General features: G+C 43.9%; 1 long non-coding RNA gene across 1 annotated transcript; it reads right to left on the bottom strand.

The window, feature by feature from the left end:
• Positions 1 to 2995: 2995 nt before the first annotated feature.
• LOC111269979 (uncharacterized) lies at positions 2996 to 8226 on the bottom strand. The gene is made up of 2 exons (XR_002686043.2): positions 6880 to 8226; positions 2996 to 5979 (listed from the first exon to the last, which is right to left on the bottom strand). It is a non-coding gene; the product is annotated as an uncharacterized LOC111269979 (long non-coding RNA).
• Between the last annotated feature and the right edge of the window lie 2083 nt (positions 8227 to 10309).

The raw sequence follows: 10309 nt of genomic DNA, 5'->3' as shown, positions 1-10309 counted from the left end.
GAGGTCCTTAGTTCCGGAGGAGAACTACTACCAACGAAATATGTATTTAGAAAAGTCAAAATTTGCTAAAAAAAACTCCAGGATTAAGTTGAGCATATACAGCGTACGTCTGGAAATCCGAATTCTGGCTGTATCGCGCTATCTATCGCTCTCTATCACTTCCCTAAGAATCGTGACTCCTTCAGACGTCGACTGATCATCTGGCAGCAGCTAATGCTGCAGATACATTTTATACTGGCTGAGGAAAGAAACACTGTCTCGAGGCAATTACCAACGTTAACCATTCGAATTTTCTAGTTGTGAAAGCTGTCACTATTGGCGCTAAATATGAGTTTTGCAACGAGTGTAACCCTATTTGATTTAGGGGCGTCATTTTGTCCAGTGTATTATGATATAGAGTGATATCAATTATAACGATTGTGGTAACGTAGTCAGAATGTAACAAGGCTAAATATTTTAATTATTCGTTCTTTAGCGCTGAAACACTCTCTCCGATACCATAGTCAGTTCGTAAAGAGGACGTTTTCATATTTTTGTTCTATGTTTTCCCACAGCAGCACAGATTGTCATCTGGATACGAATGTATATCTTCCATGAATGAATTCAGCCACCAATAACGATCTGGACAAAGCCTTTACTACAAGACCTTTTGTCTTACCTTTATATATCGGTATATATATATATATATATATATATATATATATATATATATACAGATATATATATATATGTATATATATTTTTTTTAATGCGCAAAGCATGGCTCAACAGCAATGCTATGTTACAGTCCGTTCTATTTTATTGGACTAGAAATTCAAGCTTGCTACATCAGAGTGTATCGAAGGCGCTACACCGGTAAATGTATCACAATGGAAGAAACTTACCGAATATAAAACGCGACGATACTACCTAGCAGACGAATTCGACTCCATGAATAAGCAAATGCTTAATCACTGCGGATAGAATGGTTAAACGTACTTCATTTTTGCCCCGCACTAGACTAGCTATTGTTACATATCATTCGAAACCCTTGTACTCAGCTAAGGCAGTGATTAGTCTGCTTCAGGCTCCGCAGCGGCCCGTTGACAGAGATTCACATTCAATGGACTTCGATCTTACCGCAGTTTCAGGTAGAGAAAGTAGTATCACGGAGTAATCCGTCTCAGTTCTTAAAAGTGTACTTGCAGAATTCTAGCGTATTTAATTTCACTGTACACGCACACTTATGTCTACTGACGACAAACCATGCTTGTTATAAAGGCTCGAATCATTAGATCTCATTGACTGAGTTTCTTTTTTGGCGTATACAACTGGAAGACCTATCCTATAGGCAAACGGTGAATTATTAAGGTTATTCGTTGCAGCGGTAACTGTCTTGATAATTGTTCGGAAAACACCTAGGAAGTTTTCTAAAAAGTTATGCATAGTAGCCATTCGTTAGTTGGCGAGAATCACAAATCGGCATCGGTTGGAGACGAGTTAGAATTTCCTTTGTGTCGTCAGGGCCCCGAACAGGTCCTTCAAATCGTCGTATTGAATCGAGGTATACATACTAAGATTTTTACTACGATATTGCGAAGGGATGACTTTCTCATCTGTTACGGTATCTCGGCGACACCTCCAGTTCACCTACGAGCTTTAGTAAATCGGAAACTTATATTCTGTTATCGCTCAAACCATCCCTACGCCTAAAAAAGGTTTCTATGAATGTTGGTTCAGGCTATAACCGTGCGGTAGTCAAAAATATGGTAGTTGCAAAGAGACCGACATATGAAATATAAAAAAACAAAAATTGCTTTTCATTGAGAAAACGTCCTTCCAACTGCCAATCGCGCTGTGTTGAGGTTAGGTTATGCAAAACGGCCTAGATATTTGCCCACCTATTCACGGATGACACTCAAACATCAGCTGTCATCAGCAAGAGTTGTGAGAATCGGTTAAGAGCATAATCCTTCGATTACGTCTATAATTTCACTTATTATGTTAGCCACTTGCATATGCCTTCTGTTATCTCGAAAAGGCATTGTACTTGTAGAATTTGCCCCCGGTCTAAATAAAGTGACACGCACAGATTATATAGGCGCGGTTAGTCAGTAATATTAGCTGTTTTAACGGGTAATAAGATTGAGCTATACGTAGGGACTCACTGAGAGCGCTGTACTGAAGCCACGGATTCAAACCATTAAGCTTTGAAGCACTAGGTCATGAAGGTAGCTGACTAACAGCCAGAAAAAATATGGACGCAGATGGGACAAAACGGATGGTGTGGACATCACTGTGCCATGAAACAGGAACGTTGGAATCTTGCCAGCGAGGGCCAAGGTTAGGACACACCGCACAGCTAGCGCGTCCGCGTCACCTGCTTTCATTCTGAGTAGATAGCTATACAGCGTGAATAATTAAAAAAAAATTTGAAATTATAAGTGCAAATCCCCGTTAGTTGGAGATTTGATTTCGATCGGTTCCCACTTGTGTATTAAATACCCCGGGGATTCGGGGGATAGCCGCTTGAGGGCAATTGCGGTCCCGATGATGTGGAGGGCATGGCAGTGGTGGATGGCAGTAAAACGCAGAGGCATGACGTCCCGACTTTTCCTAACGGTAAGCTGTGGCGTAACAAGGCGATCACTTATCTGCACCAGGTCGTTCTTTAGGGTTCGACTAGTGCCTGTATGAAATAGCTTTTACAATGCGAGGCCGATATGGTCGATCCTGTTGCTGAAAAGCTGCCAACAGCAACAGCTTTTTGTTAAGCTTTCGGGTCAACTTATATCCGATACGCACGTGAGGCATCAGATCTCCCCTTACAGTGCCCGTATCTGATACACTATCCCCTTTCATCAAAAACCAAACGTACTTGAGTCCACAAAAAGAGACTATATCAACAACTAGCGATCAGGAAATTAGCGAAGCCTATTCACTTACCACCGATTTAACAACAAATAAATGTTTGACGCAATCTGTTGCACGCTATCTAAAACATGAGGACAGGGAATTTGGAGTCACATTTAAGTGAAAATTGCTGCGACTCAGTGTTTATTAAGGCATAAATAGACTGGCAATATTAGCAACGTTATTTGTTCATTGTGCTGACTCTTTAGCTTGTTACGTATAGTTTTAATAATATAGTAGAATAATAGAAATTTCTGTTCTTAGTGGGAACGACAAATATTGTCGCCGTAGTAATAATACATTAAGTCCTCGCAGAGCAACAAATTTCAAGGGGAAATGCCAGACCTTTTATGTCAATCAAGGAATACTTCTATGTAGCACGCACATGTCTACCGTGGGGTTGGAGAGTCGGTGCCGCTTATAAATTCCTTGCTCCAATGACTGCAACTATTGGCAGACTACTTCAGTCGATCTGTGAGTAAGAGCCGATTTTTAGGATTGCAGCTAAAGCTCCCCTTCTTCTTTAGGACTTAAGAAACAGGACAAATGAAAAGGTGTTCGGGGAGTAAATGTGTCGAATAAGTGGGGTAGACGGCGCGCTTTAGCATCGAGTGTTCGTCGACACCCATATATAAGCTATATACAAGTTCTTCAATGATTCTTTTGTAACGCAGAGGTGAGCACGAGCATTAAAAGTTGATTGTATGATTTACGCAACGTAGCACTATAATTTCAAGTTCATGCAGAGTGGTTTGGTTATGGGAAACCGAAATCACATTATTCGATGTTTGAAGCGTGCGTAATTCTCAATGGAGTCATCTAGTTCAATTCTACCTGACGAACATTTTTATGACTTCAGCACTCCACAGTCATCTCCTTTATGATATAACAATTATTGACATTAAATAGATCAATCAATAGATTCCTTGGACATAACTGGCGTGTATTAGACAAATGTTAACCCTTTCGTTGCCGATCTAGGGTAAGAAGCATCGCTACGTAATACGTGATAAAGCAATTAATAAAAATCTAAATTGTGTCTGCACCTAACATGTAAAAGCATTGCTGCTAAGTGGAATTATTTAGAACTATAACTCCTTAAGAGGCCATAGCGGATAGTTCAGTTGTCATCTCATAGGTGAAATGTGTTATTCGCTTAGCTTACGTTATGAGGTTTCCGTTGTAACTAATGTTGCTCCAGCTCTGTAATGCAACGAAGACAAAAAAAGCTCATCTAATTATATATATATATAATGGATCAGTAATTGCTCAGATATAATGGATTAGTAATTGCAGTATGTGATATTACATAAGCACGCGGTGCGGCTGAGATAAGTATTAGCCCACCTCAATAGATTTAACATTAAATTCACAAGAGTTCTATTCTGTCAAGTCGATGACGAATTTGTCCTTAGGGATCAGCAAAGAAGCTACAGCAGCTGGACATTGTTTGGCTGCCAACTAATAAACGTAGGCGGCCTGAAACAATTCAAAACGGCTGCTTAGAAAGAAGTATATAAACACCAAATAAACTCAACACATGTCCCACTACAGTATACCTGTAATGCATGCACTTTGGATACGGTAAGACACAGCGGAACGATGGTCCTCTAGCCTATACTGCAACACACAAATTCACTTTGAGCTTCACCAATAAAGTGCACCTTCTAGTCCATTTTTTTTTATCGCTCTTAAGGATGAAACTGGCTCGGTCAATGGGTATTTTCGCCTTTCACCACTTATATTTAATATCATATTGGTTTTACTGCGTAATCTGATAAATTGAGAATTTGCCATCCACTGCTCGGTGCTCTGTGCTGATAATTAATCAGTATAATGTTTGTTTACATTTATTTAAAATGATCAATATGCTGACTTCGTCACGTAACAGTACTTTCTGTGGTTAGTTCGCTTCACTGAAGCAGGAACGTTTGAGACCTTAACGTTCTATCACAATGTAAAAGATCGTTTACATTTTAGAGAATCGGTATATTCCTGTGGTAGTCCTTTCATCCGACAGCATCGTGGAGCAAGCGCCTTACTTTTACATGTAGAAAAAAACATTTAGTCTATCTGTACTAATGAACACTTGTGATGGCGAAAAGTATCCCTATCGTGTGCACATTTTTCGTTATAATTCAGTCACTTTGCACCGTTGATATCAGAACGTAGGAAGCTCACTATGGCACAACTAGCGCAACCGTCACGACTATGGAGGTGAAAATTTTTTTACGAATACACGACACACTTTAAAGGAACGGCATATTTTATAAATTAATTAGAAATATCCAGCTGTATGAAAGAGTCGTCGAATGGTTCACCTTAAACAACAAGCACAGCGCTAACGCGCCTTCAAATAAGAGGCATCAGTTACCTATACGTCTTCTCGACGGAATGTTTTCCAGTATAATTGATTATATAGGATCAATGTGATTTTGCATTACAAACAACTTAATTAAATTATTAAAATTAAAAATGCAACGGATTAAACAATAATACTATTGCTACCTGTGATAATTAATCTGAGAAGATTGTCCGTTGGATCGGTTGAGAGCCGACCGAAGAATGCGCGGAACGTAATTCAGGGAACAGCTTACCGCAACTTGGCTAACAGAAGTTACAGCAGTTAATAAGTTGGTAGAGTGACAAAACAAATAGTAGCAATTTCCTCTTTGCTAGGAAATTCTAAAACGATGTTTTAGTTGACAGGTGACATGTAATTCTCTTGTAAAAGTTTGCTTTTAGCACATGGCAGAATATGTACTTACTTCATAAATGCTTGCTCCTTAGATGCTTACTTCATAGATGTGGCAATAGGTCTCATGACAAGAGATGAGATGGCCTTGTCCGCAGAAACATAGTGGCTGTGGTTTGAATTATCATACCTGCGCGGTGCGATTTGCCAGCTCTCAAGGCTGAGACAGTGCCGCCGAAGAGTACATTGGCTGAATCAACAATTCGTTAACGCAGTCGCAAATACACAGAGAGACGGGGGGCGGTCGATTGTTACGAGCACATTTTGCTGCCATCGTTACCATCGTCCGCTGCTTCCTTCTACTTGCCCAGAATTTGACGCCGACTCCGCCACTGTTAACAACGGCAAAGACGGCGGTTAGCGGCGCGCTCCGCGAGCGACAAAGGCGTCCTTGTAAGTGACAGGACATCACCTACAAACCTCTTTTGGCCAACTAGTCAATCGACTGAGCTCGCGACACCTTCTCGTTGAAGAAGGCCTTCCGCTGATAGAGCCAACGGAAGCAACGAAAACAGGACTTGGCGAAAATCGTATATATTGCTGTGACTGATATAGGTATTCAGCATATTTATTTGTGACCATTTCATCTTTGCCAAAGTGACAGCATTCAAAGTAAGCTGTAACTTTAGGCGACATTTTTGCACGCACACACACACGCTATAATATAGGTAATATAGGGGAGCTCTGCAGTGTAGGGAACAGGAGTTTCCTAACTTTGTTTTTTATCTTTGTCAGATGGAAGACAAAAGTTGCCGCCTATAGCGCTCAAATATATTAAAGGGGCACATTTCGAGTGGACACAAATAACTCATTCAAGTTTTAGTTGGTTCTTACTGTCTTAGATGACGGGTTAGCTAGTTAGACAATTAATTGATTGAACTGGCGAATCTCCATCTATCGATAAATACGCTAGTACCGCCTCAAGCAAAATTATTAAATTGACTATCATTAGAATCTTGGCCGTTGCAGCAAGTGTTTACCTAAGATCTCGTTACTTAAATTAGAGAAAAGTTGTTTGCGGAACCATTAGCGTGCCAAGTAAAAAATAAGCGTGTTTCGAACATAAATAAGTGTATAGTGGGTGGGTAGAGAAGAGACCATCAAGACCACAAAATCTCAACTCCATCTGATTAGCGTTCAGTAGTTTGATAGATTTCTCTCAGATGTAACAACACATGCATCCCAAGCCAGTGACGCTACAAGCATTTGCCTTCAACAAGAAGCTTACGTACAGCCGTATCATCTCGGTCCTTTATCGACCCATGTGAGGAAACGTCTCCAGAATTGATTCACTGCAGAATTCTATTGGAATGCGTAAGCCGGCATTGCGTCGCTCTGCGCTGCACCTGGTCACACGGCAGCTGCGTCTGCGTCTGATGATTCAAGCGCTGTCCCAGTCCGTATCAGTGCTGTGAACGGATCATCGAAAAAGACGCCGCAAGCAATGAATGTACCAGACAATGGACAACGAACACTCTCCGCGTCGCTCGAAGGAAACTCGGACTGTCGTCGCTCGTCACTGACTCGTTCGTCCGGTCCTCGGAGACCGAACGGACGGTCTGCCGCCGTACCCATCACCACCATTCTGTTGGCGGAGTCCTTCTCTTTCGCCCCGTTTCTCTTCAGCCCGGAGCCCGCCTGTGGTTGTTGTTGTTGTTACTCGTGAGGCCAGACCAGCCACGCTGGCGGCCACTGAGCAGAGCTGACACCAAGCAGCAGTAACCAACATGCATGCGTGCTCTGGATTCCAGCAGCATCAGTAGTGGGAATAAACAGACATCGCAGCATCTTCAACTATTCCCTGCATTGTACAGCAAAGGAAAATGCAATTTTCTACTATTCTGTCTTTTCCTCTGGAAACAGCTGCTTGATAGCCTTAAATGACATACGGTCGGCATCGGCAGCACTTTACTAGCGAGCGAATTGGGTCGGTGCCGAACGAGTCAAACGACGACTTGATCAATCTTTGGCATTTGCTTTCCCTTCGTTGGGTTATCCTAGTCAGTCGAGTCTCACGAAAATGATCGTTGAGCGTCGAGGAGTTCCTGCTAGAGCAATTCTTACTGATTCTGCTGCTAGAATAAATTACTAAATCTACAAAGAACCGTGATAAGAGGGGCGCTGCGGCGATGGTGGAAGTAGTCATCATCGTGTGCTTGGCTAGGCGACGTGTCTTTGCCGTTGTCGTCACTGTAGTTGCTGTTCCTGCTTCTCATCTTTCGTCGTCGTCATCGTTGTCGTCGTCGTTGTTGTCGTCATGTCGTCGTCGCAATCATCATCATCCAGCAGGCCAAAACAAAGCCAAGTCCTCGATGGTCGGTCATGTCGTCATCAGGCTGGCCCGCCCGTATCCCTTTTGCTTGTTTGCGCTCAACCTAAGAGGCGGTCGTTTCGCCGGTCTTTCGATCGGTGGCTCGGTCGCGTTCATGGATCCTTCCTTTGAGTTGTAGCGTTGAACTGCTGCTGTTGACTCCGGCAAGCGGTCAGCGAGAACGCAGTTGAACATACCAGCCAGCCAGCCAGCACCGCCGGCATTACGACCACCGTCGCCAACGAGCAAGCGCTAGCAAACACGATGATTCCACCACCATCAGCGTGCACAGGCAGCAGATAGCCGCCGCCGCCGTCAGGCGGTGGCTGCAGCAGCAGCAGCAGCAGCAGCCGCAGCAGACAGCCAACGGCACCGGCCCGTAGAAGCATGTTATAGAGCATGCACTAGAAGGGATGGTTGGACGCGGGCCGCCTGTCTCTGCGCTATACGCACATCTTCTTTGTGCCGGCGCACACCAGTGGCGCCCCTCGTTTTTGTCGACAACCAGCACAATCATCACACAACAGGCAGGCGACGGTAGCAGCAGCGACGGATTTAGAAAGCCGGTTAGGCAGCGGTGCGTTTGGCGGTGTTGACGGTGGAGGCTGCTCAAGGCCTACGTCGAACAGCAGAAACGACCACACGACAACGAACGGGCCTAACAACGAAAACAGCACTAGCAACAACAACAACAACAGCTGACGTATGCAGTTATACTACTTGAGCCACCTGTAGCAAGAAACTCATTTTCAACAACAACAACAGCAACAACAATGAGATTCGACCAATAAACCTGGAGGACTTGAGGATAAGGAAAAAGGCACCCAACGCAGACTAAAAAAAGCCCAACGATTCAGCCTATAGCAAGAGCACTAGCTACGGAAGAAGTAGATAGGCAGTTCAAATCTACAGACTGTAGGTATTCAATTGACCTCCCGAGAGCCGAACGAAGTCGAATACCGCAGGTACAACCAACCTCCCCGAGGTCCTTCCCCACGATACCTACGCCGTTGGCGTTGCTAAACGATCGAGAACTTACGAAAGAAAGTAGAGGGCTTCGAAGAAAGGGAGAGAAAGGGAGGAGAGAGAGAGACAGAAGGAGCGGCGACGACGACGACGACGACGGCCGACAGCCCTCTGTCCGCGTATCCACGTATCTGAGCCAGTTACGCATCAGCGTCGATCCAGACGCCACCGTGGGCGTGATCTGGTAGCTGGCTTGCTAGAGCTGGCGGCACCGGATCAACGAGGAAAAACTGATCGAGGACCGTAACGGCTAGATGGACGCCGCGTAACATCGAGATAGGAGAGGTGAAGTAATGTTTACAGGCAGCTGAGGAGGAACGAGCTTCGGATAAGATTTAATCGTGACAACAATAGCAACAACCAAGCGGTCACATTTATCATTACAATTTAAACACTAACGGGAGGGGCTATTCATATAACCTTCGGGCAAGAGTGGTAATGAACCCGATGCCCAAAAGGGTGTCAAAAAACATTGTGCAACACGTACGCGATTTCAAGCTTCAAAACACGCAATTCAAGTCACACTTAGTAAACTATTACTGCAAGTGTGCAAGGAAATGAACTAGTACGTGTCGCGCGACGCCTCATAAACTAGGTTGCTATATACACACATCCACACATATATGTGTATATATATACACTGACGCAAGCCAGTCATAGACAAATCTTAGCCTTCGTCTAATGATGAATGATATATCATGTGACGCCATTGTTCTTTGGAACGACGAAAACTACCAAAGACGGGCCTTAGTCTCTAGAAATTCAAAGCAACGTTTTCATTATGCTAGAAGAATCGGTAGCACCATCGTTGCTATCGGTTCTTATTAAGACGCGGTAGCAACGATGATGTTCGCATGAGTCTCAGTATCAGCAAAGGGCAGCAGTCCAATCAATCAGCTGTAGGGTGGCGTTACTGTACTGGAGTCCGCTGCGAATCTCCTCTTGCATGAACTCGCATCGCCACTTTAGATTTCAAGCAAACTAGAAACGCAGAGATAATGGTGAAGGTGGGACGCCGATCGTTGGTAAAACTGAAAGCCCTACAATCTCGATATTCGTTAGTAGTGTCAGCTGTTTCTCTTCCATAGCGAGTAGCTGCGTACTCGAGTGTCGGAAGAGATGGATGCACGGAGCTGGCTGTCAGATCACCGCCACAGCATTATCTTGCTTTCGCTGTTCGATGTACCGGCGTCATCTGCTACCACATCGCTGGCTGCGAGGCCCTTTCTGTATCCCTAGTTATTGCTTCTATTGAGCCCTGCTTCTCCTTGAGCCTTGCAGGCCAGGTCTGCTCGTGAAAGAAACGCACTGCATGTGTGTGTGAG

The sequence above is a fragment of the Varroa jacobsoni genome, unplaced genomic scaffold, assembly GCF_002532875.2.
Source record: "Varroa jacobsoni isolate VJ856 unplaced genomic scaffold, vjacob_1.0 scaffold_154, whole genome shotgun sequence".
In the NCBI taxonomy this organism is placed as follows: domain Eukaryota; kingdom Metazoa; phylum Arthropoda; class Arachnida; order Mesostigmata; family Varroidae; genus Varroa; species Varroa jacobsoni.
Note: the sequence above shows the minus strand (reverse complement) of the source record. Positions and strands in the feature narration are given on the sequence as shown.